Source organism: Macaca thibetana, chromosome 11, assembly GCF_024542745.1.
Source record: "Macaca thibetana thibetana isolate TM-01 chromosome 11, ASM2454274v1, whole genome shotgun sequence".
NCBI lineage: Eukaryota > Metazoa > Chordata > Mammalia > Primates > Cercopithecidae > Macaca > Macaca thibetana.
This window is the reverse complement of record NC_065588.1, coordinates 113,834,950-113,846,982: the sequence shown is the minus strand read 5'-3', so window position 1 is coordinate 113,846,982 and position 12,033 is coordinate 113,834,950. Positions and strand designations below refer to the sequence as shown.

At 44.1% G+C, this 12,033-nt stretch overlaps 2 protein-coding genes across 5 annotated transcripts in view; one reads left to right on the top strand and one right to left on the bottom strand.

Moving 5' to 3' along the window:
* Positions 1-12,033, bottom strand: part of SUDS3 (SDS3 homolog, SIN3A corepressor complex component) — a 1,028,644-nt gene that overhangs the window by 823,049 nt on the left and 193,562 nt on the right. The gene's annotated exons all lie outside the window — the stretch shown is intronic.
* The window catches only part of KSR2 (kinase suppressor of ras 2), a 518,463-nt gene that overhangs the window by 358,402 nt on the left and 148,028 nt on the right, over positions 1-12,033 (top strand). The window lies entirely within an intron of this gene.

The window sequence follows — 12,033 nt, the reverse complement described above, 5'->3', positions numbered from 1 at the left end:
TACTAATGATTTATTGCAGAAGTACTTTCACTAGGGTTCTTAATAATATATTGAGATATATATGTCTCCAGTGTTTTTCTATCTATCTATATGTCTGTCTGTCTGTCTCTCTCTCTCTCTCTCTCTCTTTCTGTCTCTCTATCTACCTATCTACTTATACATGCATTCGGAATACTGTGTGTGTGTTTTATTTTCTAACTGAGATCTTTTTCTTTTTTCTTTTTTTTTTTTTTCTTTTTTTGAGACAGGGTCTCGCTTTGTCACCCAGGTTGGAGTGCAGTGGTACAATCATGGCTCACTGCAGCCTTGACCTCCTGGGCTCAATTGATCCTCCCACCTCAGCCTTCCAAGTAGCTGGGACACAGGCACATGCCACCATGCCAGGCTAATTTTTGTATTTTTTTGTAGAGACAAGATATCACCATGTTGCCTAGGCTGGTCTTGAACCCTTAACCTCAAGAGATCTGCCTATCTGCCTGCCTTGGCCTCCAAAAGTGCTGGGATTACAGACATGAGCCACTGTGCCTTGTCATAACTGGGATCGTTTTTAATGGCTGCATAGTATCTCATAATACACCCTGTGTGTTACTATTCCTTCCTTTATTGTTTGAAATTTGGGTTGTTTTCTGATTTGGGGGCATTTTAAACAATTCTGTAATACTAAAACAATCTGCACAGCTACAGAGCTTTGTGAGCATCCGTGATTATTTCCTTAGGTGGCATTTTTAGAAGACTAATTTCTGTGTCATAGAGAATGCATATTTACAAGGCTATTGAATTATATTGCCAAATTATCCTATAAAAACTTATTGGTTTATACTTCCTAAAAACCAAAAATCTTCTCACCCAGGAGGCTGAGTAATATCTAGAAAGAACACTCAGAAAAAAAAATAAAAATAAGAAAATGATATAAGCAGACCCCAAGCTGCTTCCATCCAGGGTATATCTGGGTGAGTCATGTGCGCCTCCCGGTGCCTCAGTTTCTCTATTTGTGCAAAAAGGAAGTTGGGTCAGCTCAGGAGTTAGCAAGCTTTTTCCATAAAGATACAGGTAGCAGATATTTTAGGTTTTGTGGGCCATGTGGCCATATGGCAACAGTTCAACTGGGGGTGATTTTCCACTCCTAGTGTCTGGAAACATTTTTGGCTGTCACAGCTGGGGAGAGAATGCAGGGGAATGCCAGGGGGATGGGACCAGGGATACAGCTCAATATCTTACAATGCCCAGCACCATCTTCCAACATGAAGAATCATCCAGCTCCAAATGTTGCTGGTGCCACCCTTGGAGAACCCTTGAGAGTCCTGTCGCATGGCCTCTGTCACGACTACTCACTTCTGCCATTGTTGTACGAAAGCAGCCACAGGCAACACAAAAGTGAACAGGTGCAACTGTGTTCCAATTAAACTTTGTTGATGGACACTGAGATTAGAATTTCATATAAATTTTCCATGTCACAAAATATGATTCTTTTAAAAATTTTTAGGCAAGGCATTAAAAATGTAAAACCATTGTAAGATTGCGGCCATACAAAAAATAAAAAATACAGGTGGCAGGCTGGATTTGGCCTTGGTGCTGTAAGTTAGCTGACCTCTGGGTTAGATTCTAATGATTGGAGATTCTATGAGCTGGGGCAACTGATATTCTTCATCTTCATGGAGCATTTATTATAGGCCAGGCGCTGTACACGGATTCTGATTTTGTTTCATCTCACATCAACCCTGTGGAACATTGTTATCCCCATTTTAAAGATGAGAAACTTGAGGCCCAGAGAGGTGAAATCATTTGCTCAGCATCTCTCAGTGGCAAAGTGGCTGAGCTGGGATTTGAGCCAGGTGTGGCCCATTCTGGAGCCAATGTGTAACATCTATAGGCCACTTGGTTCCAAAATTGTGTGACTTTTCCCTAAGCCTGGATGTGTCTGTCTCAGGTTGGGGCCAAGGTGAGAAGTGGAGATGTGGTGCGGGATAGACCAAGGGGAATATGAGTAAGGGAAGGGGCTGCTACCTGCAGAAAGAATATAGTGGGGAGGCTCCCTAGCTATGGACAACCGCCCAGAATTTGCTGTGTACCCTAAGTCTGAGCTATTACCCCCCAACTGTGCACATGTCAGTTCCCACAGTGCTTAACCCTACTCCATTTCCCATGGATGTTTCCCCACAGAGGCCTCATACTGTTCAGTGTGGGCCCAAGGTACTTTGGCTTTCATTAGTCCCTTCTCCATTAAAAAAGGAAAAAGGAAAAAATTAAAAATTATATTTTAGTCTATGTTGGTATAAAGATCATATAATCCATCCTGGATTCATTTTGCCATACTCATTGTTATTTTATTTATTTTTTTCTTCTGTTTGTAAAAGAAATGAAAATGAAAGGATTTGCAAGGGCACCTGTATATAGGGTGGGCCCAGGCACTGTGCCTCCGGTGCCGATGAGAGAGGCCGCTCTGATTCTATTCCCCACAGTTCTGGAAGCATGTAACAGCTGCAAAGCTCTGCATTCTGGAGCAAGTTTCTTTATTCTCTGAGCTGATATCTCCTTGTTTTAAAAATTGTAACAGTGATGCTTTATTAACCCAAAGTCTGAAGGTGATGATAAAATCATCTGTGGTTTTGTACATTTGTTTGCACATTTCTTTGTTCAGTGGATATTTTTTCTTAATTGAACAGCTACTATATGGCTGATACCTCTCTGTGAACTGTGTAAGACACAGCCATGTCTTCAAGGAGCCTGTGGGCTAGGCAAGCTCATGTTAAAACTCTGGCAAGCATTAGACACCGTTAGACACTTGAGATACTATTTTTGGCTCCACTGTACAGATGAAGGCACCGAGGGTCAGAGAGGTTGAGTACTGTTCCTGTTTGTAAGCAGCAGAGCTGGGATTCAAGCCTTAATCATTTGCTCCAATGCCTTGCTGCCTTCTCTCCACAGTTGGGTAAAAGCAACCAGTTTCCTAGCCTCAAGGAGTGGTTCTCTTACAGAGCTGAGTTGACCCCATGTGGGGCCCCGTTCCTGTTGGCCGGGCTGCAGTGCTGATTACCGGCAGGTGCCTGAGCAGCAAGGAGCTGCTGCTCACGCTTCAGTGACACTGGGGACAACCAAGCCTCTTCTGTACCCCAACTCTGCCCTGCTCTCTCCAAAAGGGCACCAGTGGTGTCAGAAACCCTGTGCCCTCCTGTCACACCTGTCTGTCGGCCTCAGATCCGCAGAACCCCCGGTTAATCTCCTGTCAGCAAAACGCCTGGCACTGTAACCCCTGCTCATCAAGGCTGCTCCCTGCTCCTCTGTGCTTCCCGCTCCTCTCCTCTCCTCTCCTCTCCGGGAGGTCTGTGGATGCAGGTGGGGTGGTGGAGCGTGAGCTCAGATAGTGCTGAGCTTTTCCTGATTCACTCTTGGAGATTCTCCTGCTGGTGGAGAAAGGGGGCCTGTGGAGGCATGCAGAGTCCAGGGTTCCCAGCGGCAGCGCTGGCTGATGGGATGGAGGGCAGTGCAGACTCAGCAGTTCGGAGGCTGCCCGGTTTGGGTTCAGTTCTGGCTTTGCCTCCTACCAGCTGGGCATCTTTCTGGGCTCATTCTTTATTTGCAAGATGGGGAATAGGTATGTCTCTTTCCCCATAGTCACGGAGAAGACTAGAGGAGGCCTTACAGCCCTTAGCGCAGTGAAGGCATCTAAGTTCTTATCCTTAATCCATATTAGGGGAATTTCCTCTATATGCAAAGTAGCCTTACTCTACCTTAGTTTAATGCAACTAGGTCTTCGTTAGTGACTGCTCTGAGCCAGACAGGCCCTGGGCCCGGCCCAGGGGAGGCTGAGATGAAACAGACACGTCCCTTGCCCTTGAAGAGCTCATCGTCATTGAGCTCAATGAGCCAGTGGACAAATCACACTGCAGGTGCCCCACAGGGACAGGATGGGCTACACGTGGTCCTATCACCTACAGAACTCCCCAGGGACTCCAGGGAGGTCAGAAGTCTGCAATGGCAAGCAGGAGTCTGCATGGGCAGAGAGAATCTTTCAGTGGTCTCTTCTCTCCTATGCCAGGGACTCTTTCTCCCCCTCTTCCCAGTCCTGTGTTTATTTGTGATTGTATCTTCACAGCCATCATCATTTTCTTCATTGAGGAAAACAGGGAGAGAGAGAGAGAGAGGAGGAAGGAAGGGAGGAAGAGAAGGAGGAAAGAAGGGAGGAAGGGAGGGAAGGAGAGAGTAAGGAAAGAAGGAAGGAAGAAGGGAAGGGAGGAAGAAGGGGAGGAAGAAAGTAAGGGAGGCAGGCAGGGAAGGAGGAAGGAAGGGAGGCAGGGAGGGAGGAAGGAAGGGAGGGAGGAGAGGAGGAAGGAAGAAAGGGAGGGAGGAAGGAAAAGAGGGAGGAGGGAAGGAAAAGAGGGAGGAAGGAAGGAGGGGAGGGAGGAAGGAAGGAGTGAAAGGAGGAAGGAAGGAGGGGAGGAAGGAAGGAGGGGAGGGAGGAAGGAGGGGAGGGAGGGAGGAAGGAGGGTAGGGAGAAAGGAAGGAAGGGAAGGAGGAAGGAAGAAAGTAGGGAAGGAAGGAATAAGAAAGGGAAGGAGGAGGGGAGAGGAAGGAAGGGAGGGAGGAAAGATAAGCAATTTGAAAGTCATTAGGAGTCAATCACTAAGAAAACTATGTCTGCTTGAATACCAGGTCCTTAATGCTGTATTTAAATGTTTTACCTGTTTAACTTTCACCTGTCTATTCCTGCATGCCAGGTAGGCCCTGCCCTAAACACTCTGCATGCATTATCTAATCACAGCATCTCCCATCAGCCATGGTCACCACCCTGGGATATAACACTTAAGAAGAGCCCTTCTTCCTTTTATGGGTGAATCTTCCTCTCTTTGGGCCCGTTGTTTCTTTCTTTGGTTTCTTTTTCTCATTTCTGGAATCTAACTGAGGCATAAAATAAGCCCTTTGTTCAGCTCCCACTTATAAGTGAGAATATGCAGTGTCTGGTTTTCTCTTCCTGAGTTAGTTTGCTGGGGATAATGGTTTCCAGCTTTATCCATGTCCTTGCAAAGGTCATGATCTCGTTCCTTTTTATGGCTGCATAGTATTCCATGGTGTATGTATACCACATTTCTTTATCCAGTCTATCATTGATGGGCATTTGGGTTGGTTCCATGTCTTTGCTATTGTGAATAGTGCTTCAATAAACATACGTGTGCATGTGTCTTTATAATAGAATGATTTCTGTTCCTTTGGGTATATACCTAGTTATGGGATTGCTGGGTCATGGACACAGGAAGGGGAACAACACACACTGGGACCTGTCAGGGGAGGGTGGGGAAGCAGAGAGAACATTAGGAAAAATAGCTAATGCATGCTGGGCTTAAATACCTAGGTCATGGGTTGATAGGTACAGCAAACCACCATGGCACACATTTACCTATGTAACAAGCCTGCACATTCTGCACATGTACCCTGAAACTTTTAAAAATTTTGTAATGAAAAATATTACCTCAATGTTGAGGTCAGAGATTTGTGGTCTTTGCAGCAACATTGGAGGAGACTTAATGAACATAAGAGCCTTCCTGGGTTGGAGAGAGTGTCCTTAAAACCCACACCAATGAGCTGGTCACAGCCCCTCACTTAAACTCAGGATGCCCATATCTGGCAATCCACAGACACTTGGGAGAACCTTAGAACACCCCATTCCTCACAGAGGCCCAAATCCCCTGAGACCCCAGTGAATTCATTCCCTCTCTGCTTTAGAAAAAGCCACAAACACAATCACAAGAAAGCACAAGAGATTAGAATCCTTGGATATAGATAGTAAATATTTTTTGCTTGACTCAGGTATTCATTTTTTCCCCTGAATTAGTTGCTAATATTTAAAAATAGAGAAATTTTATATATAAAAATCTGAATTTCTGGCTTCTCTTGGAAAAACAATGAGAAAATGCAGTGGCACTGGACCCCCATTCCTGCTCGGCCACAATGGACTAGAGCTGAGCAGTGAGCCATCCCCTTCAGATGGGTGCATGGTCTCCAACTTGCCGAAGTCCCACTCTTCCTGTAGCATCTCCAGTAATGAGGCAGAATGCCAGATACCAACCTAGCATGACATGCACACTGCAATTTTTAAATATATATTATATAAAAGATTATATATAGTTGAATTAACATATTCAGTAACAATTACTTGCATCTCTGCTTCTATAAAAATTAGGAAAACTGTGGGTAGATGGAGAGGATCCCCCTTTATCATGAAAAAACTTGCCTTTTTATTGTGTAACTTGTCTGTTTCATTTTTCTAGCTCATAGGCATTGAGATTTCTTACCCTTGCTCTAGGGCAAGGAGTAGCAAACTGTGTGGAAAACAGTTTGGTGATTCCTCAAAAAGTTGAACTTTGAATTACCATACAACACAGCAATTTCACTCCTAATTCAATTCTTATGTACCCCAAAGAATTGAAAACAGGTTGTCTTTTTCTTTTTGATTTGGAAAGGAGAGTTTTATTTTTCACAAAGCTTTGCAGCTGGCAGGGTGGCCATTCTGACATGCTGGGAAGTGTAGCCTCCAGTCAGAAGCTGGAAACAGACACTTCAAGGGAGAAGCAAAGGGAATAGGGATTTATGCTGAGTGGGGTGGCTGAATATACATATGCAATAAACTTAGGAGGAGTCATGAATATTTATGAAAGGAGAACTGTGCACCTGTGCAGTTGAGCCGCATGCCCCTTCAAGGATCTCATGTCAAAAAAATGGCAGTGTTTTATCTGAAGGTAGAGTTTTTGACCCTCTGATGTCAATAAGTGAAGCAGAAGACTTGGAAACCCCAATGTGCATTCTCCGTAGACCAGGCAGAACCACTCCATGGTTGGTGATCTCTTATCAGGAAGAAATGTTGGTTGGTTGTTTTGTTGAAATTGCAAAAGGAGGGGGTAGCAGCCAGACAGTTGGTTGATATCAGCAGTGGAGTCTGTTGAAAAGGCTGGTTTCTGTTTAGCCCTTCAGGAAGAAAGCCTAAAACAGTTAGCAAAGCAGGAGTTTTAATGAGGTGTGTCTGACCTCCCATCCTGTCCTGGCTGAGAACTCAGTTTTCAAGTTTTTTGGGGGGTCCCCTTGGTCAAGAGGGAGTCTTTTCAGTTGGTTTTGGAGAGGGTTAGAATTTTGTTTTTATTTCTCATGTTGCCCCTTTTGGTCAAGTTTTTCCAGAGGCAGCATTGATGGCTAAACTTCTATTTCATCCCATATCATTGCCGGGGTGGTGTGGCTGCCTGCCCTGGGTCCTTCCTGGCCCTTGGTGGGTCCTCTGTGACCAACGAATTTAGAGCCAAAAGACTGACGGCCAATTTAAACATTCCAGGCCAGACAGGAAGGGTGGTGGGCAGACACTCATCAACCCTGAAAACCTTTTCATCAATTTAAGCGACAAAAATCAAAGCCAAAAACAAGGTTATAAAGTTGACTTATCTGTAAGTTCTGTGCATAGAGCTGCTGTAATCTTGGTTTCAGTTAGACTTGTAGCAATTAGCTATATAAAACATTTGCTAAAATCACTTAAGCTAAGGAGGTTGGAGACTTTTGTTGTGTAAGGAAGTGAGAGATTTTTGTTGTGCTGCAATGCTTTTTGAAGTCACTTTAATAATTTGTGCTAAGGTGGCTGAAAAATTTCTTATCATATTTCTATTTGCATAAATCCCATAACTTGGAACAACTATACCCAGAAGGCTCTGTCACCAGGTATCTTGATATCCTCTTGGCAATTCTTTTTTAATTCTTTGGAAAGTAGGAATTTTTCCATGACTGAGATGGATGGAAAAGAGGTCACATAATGGCCAAGGAAGCAAAGTTCCTCAATTTGCCACCTGTTTAGGCATCTATGTGTCCATCCTTGATTTGCAGACTGAACTAATTCTATCCCTTGAAACCAGCCCTTACAATCTCAACGCCCACCTCTTCCAAGATAGTTCCTGGGCCTAGAGGGAGGGTGCTTCTATATAGTTTTAGCAACAGGGCTTTGGCAATGAAAAAGAACTCAGGCCCAGTGGGATTCCAAATAAGGGAGGTTTGCAAGCTTCATCAAGTCATTCCTAGTCTTCAGAATGCCATAATTCTGGGGAGATAGGTTTTCAAACAAATACCTATATGCAAATATTCATAGGAGCATATTTATAATAGCAAAAAGGTAGAAACAATACAAATGTTCATCAACAGTTGAATAAACAAATTGTGCTCTGTGTGTGTGTATCACACAATGAGATATTATTCAGCCATAAAAAGGAATCAAGTACTGATACGTGTTACAACATCGATAAACCTCAAAAATACTACACTTAGTAAAAGAAGTCAGATGCACAATGCCTCATATTATATGATTCCACTTAAATGAAATATCCTGAATAGTAAAATCCATGTAGACAGAAAGCAGATTGGTAATTCCAGGGACTGGGAGAAGCTGGGGTGGGAGGAATGAGGAGTGATTGCTTAGTGGGTACAGGGTCTCCTTAAGGGGTGATGAAATAGTTTGGAACTATATAGAGGTGATGTTTGTGCACCACTGTGAATGTACTAAAGGCCACTAAATCATACACTTTTAAATGGTTAATTTTATTTTATGTGAATTTTGCTTCAATCGAAAAAAAAAAAAAAAAAAAAAAAACCTGGCCCACTGCCTGTTTTCATACAGACCGCAAGCTAAGAGTAGGTTTTTACATTTTTAAGCAAGTGGAAAAAAAATCAAAAGAAGAATATCTAGTGACACGTGAACATTGCATGAAATTAAATTTTAGTGGCCATAAATGCAGTTTTATTGGAAAACAGCCATGCTCATTCATTTACATATCGCCTATGGCTGCTTTCATGTGATCACAGGAGAGATGAATAGTTGGGACGGAGACTGTATAGGCCGCAAAGTCTAAAATAGTTACTATCTGGCACTTTACTGAAAATGTTTGCTGGGCCTAGCTCTAGATCCTTCCCAGCCAGATGACGGAAGTCAGGTGGGAATTCTTGAGAGATTGGAAGGTTGGCAGGCTCTTGTCTGGAGGCAGAGAGTTGGACAAACTGGCTGCCTTTGATATTAGGTGTATTGGTCTCCTAGGGCTGATGCCAAAAATACTGCCAACTGGGTGGCTTAGGACAACATTTATTCTTTCACAGTCCTGGAGGCTAGAAGTTCAAAATCAAGATGTAGGCAGGGCCATGCTGTCTCTGAAGGCTCTAGGGGAGGGTCCTTCCTTGCCTCTTCCAGCTTCTGGTGGTGGTCAGCATCCTTGGCATTCACTGGCTCCAGTCTCTGCCTCCTTGGTCTCATAGTGTTCTCCCTGTCTGTGTTCCTGCATCCTCTTCCCTCTGTGTGGGTGTCTGTGTCCATTTTCCCCTGTGCTGAGAAGACTTGGATTAGGGCCCACACAAACCCAGGATGGCATCATCTTAACTTGATTACATCTGCAAAGACCCTATCTCCAAATAAAGTCACATTTGGAGGTTCCAGGTGAATGTAAATTTTGGGGAAGGATACTATTTAATCTAGTAATTAGGTACCCCCCAAGATGTTTTATTCTAAACGAGTAAGCACAGACAATTTATGTCTTGTTAGATGCACTTGGAAGCTAAGTAGAAGTGAGCAAAGAGAGACAAATATTAGCTAAGCACGTACTAAGTGCTAGGCACTGTTCTAAGCACTTGTTTGATCCTATGAGGAACTTAAGAACTTGCCCAAAGTTTTATAGCTGACAAGTAGCAGAATTAGGATGCCAACACCAGCAACTAGACTCCAGATGCTCATATAATCCTACAGCCACCATGCAGAGCTGCTGCTTACATGCTCGTACTGCAGGTAAGTAAGTAAACAGTCTTAGAGGGGGCAAAAGACTCATCCAGGGGCCAAGCTGAGATGTGACTTCAGGACAGTAACCTCGCTCTGTCCAGAACATAGGAGTCCCCAGCCCCCGCTCGACCCCCATGCCTTTAACATTTCTTCCTTGAAGTACAGAGAACATCTTTTGCCTGCCCTCTCCCTAGGGTGATATCTAGGGATGAAAGAAGCTAACAGATGCAAAAAGAGTCATCCGGAAGCTTTGAGTGGGGTTTGGAAAACCCTGAGCTGGCTCTAAGCATTCAGCCATGAAAACACCTTTCAGCCTTTAGAGAATCAAGGTCCTATTGACAAAGTGCAAAGCTGTTGACATTCCCTTGGAGGCTGTACTTGCTGCCTGCTCCAAGGTGAGAGGCATAGATCAGGCCTGTGAATATGCTTCTTTAGGAGTTCATCAATTCTGCCTTTGTTTTGTACATAAGTGAGAATGATCACATTGAACAAATCCATCATTAGGCTGTGTTCTTTTCTACAAGAATAGGAACGCCAGGTAAAGGAGACGGAGGGCGTGGTCCAGGGACGCATTCAGAGCCAAACTCCTTGGAGAATGGGGGCAGGTGTCAGAGCACACTGGTTCTGAAAACACGTCTGATTGCATCTGCACCCATCCATCAGGCCCAGATTCGACACCTCTTCCTTTCCCCACTGACTATCAATCCCATGGCTTTTGAAAAACCTGGGGAAGATTGCACGTTAGGATTTGGTTTGCTGACTTTGAGAAGTGGCAACCTGGGACTGCTTTGTGAATTTGTTTTCCTCTTGGATAGTTGCAATCAGACCGTCTTTGAGCATTGGCCCTGAGTTCCTTTTTGGGCTCAGACCCATTTCTCAATGATTAGCCAGGATTGGCCATTTTGTCCTTAGGTACAGGGCTGAGTCACTACAGCTGGGAGTGGTGGCTGCTCTGAGAACTTGCAGGTCACTCAAAGAAGACAATGGACCATTTGTCTGGTAGAACCTGTGGCAGCTTGACTGACCTGGGAGGGCTACAGGAGTGACAGGCTTAGGCATTGTAGTACCCAGGCTCGCTCTAAGTCTGAACAACATTAGGTAGGATCTTTTGTGATATTTCCTTGTTCCCCATCTCTTTCCATTGTCTCCCCCACCATGGTCACCGTTCAAGCCACCTGCTTAATAAATAGTTGGCAGTACAGTCAAGAGCTTTAAGATGTTGGAGTCTTCTTCAGTGATCTCCCTCCTTCTTGTGCATTCTGGAAATATTTGATCTAGGGCAGTGGTTTTCAGTCTGGGGAAACGTTGCCTCTCCACCCCCAGGGACATTTGGAAATGTTTAGATACATTTTTCTTGGTCACAGCTTGGGGAGGACAGGGCTCCTGGCATCTGGTAGGTAAGAGGCCAGGGATACTGGTGACTGTCTTATAATGCACAGCCCCCACCAGAGAGAATGGAGTAGCCCCAAATGTCAACAGTGCTGAGGTTGGGAAATTCTTGATTTAGGTCAGTGGATCTCCAAATTCAGTCCCAAGAGGAGTGCCATTAGTATCAGTTATCTTCTAGAACTTGTTAGAAATGCAGATTCTTTGTCTCACTGAATCAGCAACTCTGGGGAAGAAATCCAGCAATTGATGTTTTAACAACCCACCCTTCCCCCAGGACTCTGATGTATGAAGTTTGGAAACCAGTGACCTGGAGTCATTAGTGCTATAAAAGGCCAAGAGAGGCACTTGCAGGTGGGGGTCTCATTAAATGGCTGACATGCAACTGACTTTGGAGTCCAGCTTCTCAATCCCGATTGGGTTTCCATCCCATTTGAAGTTGTGTCAAATTATTAAGTTGGGGCACAAGTTATTGCAGTTTTTGCCATTATACAAATAGCTAACACTCAACATCAGTGCCTCTTATCAGACTGAGAGGCCAAATCACTTTCTAGGTAAATTAAAATGCCGGTAAATGACTGTTACAGGTGAGAGCATGCCTTTGGTTTTTGTCTGATGGCGCCTTCCCTTGTGGACTTAGTAGATTAAATTGTTTATTTCCAGGAAAGGTCAGGGGAAGACTTCATTTGTTTTGATTTTCATGGAATATTGGATCTTATTCACAGATATTACCAGGGCAGACCCATCACTTCAGGCTGCTAGGTCACATATAGAATAAACGGACTTTTTTTTTTTTTTTTCCTGTGGGAAATTCCTGATAAAGAAAGCAGCAAGAAATTCCCTACTCCTCTGCAAAGGACATGAGT